Source organism: Pteropus vampyrus, unplaced genomic scaffold (assembly GCF_000151845.1).
Source record: "Pteropus vampyrus isolate Shadow unplaced genomic scaffold, Pvam_2.0 Scaffold92, whole genome shotgun sequence".
In the NCBI taxonomy this organism is placed as follows: domain Eukaryota; kingdom Metazoa; phylum Chordata; class Mammalia; order Chiroptera; family Pteropodidae; genus Pteropus; species Pteropus vampyrus.
Window position 1 is genome coordinate 1,091,411 of NW_011888873.1, and position 2,271 is coordinate 1,093,681.

The window sequence follows — 2,271 nt, forward strand, 5'->3', positions numbered from 1 at the left end:
TTATTCATTAGGGGATTTAGAATTTTTATTACATCACTAAATTATCAAACTCTGCTTGAAATTAACACATCTTAATATGTTTTAGAGTACTAGCATGGAAAAGGGGTTATTTTGCTTCCCAAACTGCAAGGTGTATACAGCAAAAAAGGTAATATTTCATACTGAAATTATCATTGTGCTGGGGGTTGCATGAGTAAATAAACTGATGAGCTTTCAACCTCTTGCATTGAGCGAAGGAGCTTCTCTGTCTTTGCGCTTATTTCTTGGCTTTCAACTACTCCAGTATGATTGCAAATTATATCTGTAAACCCTGTCGTCGACATCTATGTGTCATATCATTATCATAAAATAGGAAGCGTTCTTATACATGCATGAGGAAACCATTTTTATTCTTGCTTTAAAATTTTCTTAAATTTGGCTTAAGCATCCTTACAATTGAAATTTATCTTATATACAAAAAAAGATAGATAATTATTTTTACAGATAGTGAACCAAATTTATAAATTAAACTCTTTTTTTAAAGAATCAAAAATTTGTTAATTAGACTCTTGGTTAAGGAAATCAATAATATAAACCATGACCTAGTGTATGTAATTTTTCACTCCTAAGAGGTATGGTTGAATAAGTCATGAAACTGGATTTAATGGTGGGAATGACAGAAAAAGGAAAGGTTTAGAGAAACAATATATTGAAGTGAGCAGAGCAGTGGATCATTCACGGTGGTTCATGGACACAGGTTCATGCAGATTATAGAAATGGAATCTCTTTCCAATTCCACTGCACATGAGAAAAGAAACAGGATAGAATACTTACAAATCAAACTGTTTTTAATGATTAGTTGAAAACTATCTCTAAATGTTTTAAACTAAAATTGGTCCTGTGTTTAGAAGCTTTATTTATCTAGGATCAATTTTTCACTTGAATTCCCTTTCAGTTGTTTGAAGAGAGTTAGAAGGGAGCATTAAATCAAGCTCTGAGAGTAGATTAATTTGGGGGGGGAGAGGCAAAAAAAATATGGAGAATTTAGAAAGGCACAATATTATTTTTTCTTTAAATTTCACTCCGATATCACAATTTAAAAGATAACATAATTGAAAAATAATGCTTAATTAAATAATTTATGCTAAATTATATTAAGATATAAATTTGATCTTATAATAGAAAATGTACTCGTCCTCAGGTAAACTACATATTGGCTAAGTCAGGCCCTCATGTTTATAACTAAAGACTGCTTATTTTACAAACTACGGGCACAAAATGTGTGTGTGTGTGTGTGTGTGTGTGTGTGTGTGTGTGTGTGTGTGTGTGTTAAGAGAATGACGTTAGTGAGGGAAGAAAATAATGAAAAATTTATAAACATCTGAAATTTGAACCTACAAGATTAATTGTAGATAGGAAAGAAAAAATAGCAATGATGTATAGTCACAATATGGTTATTTTAAGGTTTTGTCAACCTATCAGTTAAGAGACTCTTTTCTGTACTTCAAATCAGTCAAGGTAGAGATATAATTTGTTTGCCTTAAATTTATTAGGATAGGGTTGAAAATTGTTTCCCAAGGTATTAGTAGCAACAAACATCAGAATTAAAGTTTCCTGGTCTTCTAGTCCTCATATTTCTTCTGAGAAGAAATTTACAGAGCCCAGTCCTTTGGTTTGGGGTTTAACAAGAGTTTCTTAAACTCATCAGCACTGCCATGGGGGGAGGGGGACAGAGAATCTTTGTCATGGAGCCTTCCCAGTGCTTTCTGGAATGCTTAGCAGCATCTCTGGCTTCTATTCACTAGATGCTAGTAGCATTCCCTCACCCCACCCAAGCTGTGACAACCAAAAATGTTTCCAAACATTGTCAAATGTTCCCTGGAGTAGGGACAAAATCACCCCTGGCTAAGAACCAGGAAGAATCACTGGTGTACAAATTACCCACAAGTGAAAAAGGAAGAGCAATACCCTGTGTGTTCTCTAAGATTTTTATCTGAAATCAAGGGGAGACAATTGTTTGGATGTGTATTCACTTTCTGCATCTGAGATGGGACATCACTTGTAAATTCTTAATCTTATAGCAGGAAATGAAATGGGACATCTCTTGCAGAGTTAATCTTTTTAGTAAATGTAGTTAAGTTTTATTCCCTTCTTTCTTTGGGAAAAAGGCCTTCTCCCTCAAATCTTGATAACTGCCCTGGCGACTCAGATCCTGGGGCTATTGATAAGGGTCATCAGTCCATTGTTAAGCAGAAATGGTGTTAAGTCAGACAGAGCCCTTAGAATCTGGGG

General features: G+C 34.3%; 1 protein-coding gene across 2 annotated transcripts in view; it reads right to left on the reverse strand.

Moving 5' to 3' along the window:
* Positions 1 to 2,271, reverse strand: part of KLKB1 (kallikrein B1) — a 25,248-nt gene that overhangs the window by 12,115 nt on the left and 10,862 nt on the right. The window lies entirely within an intron of this gene.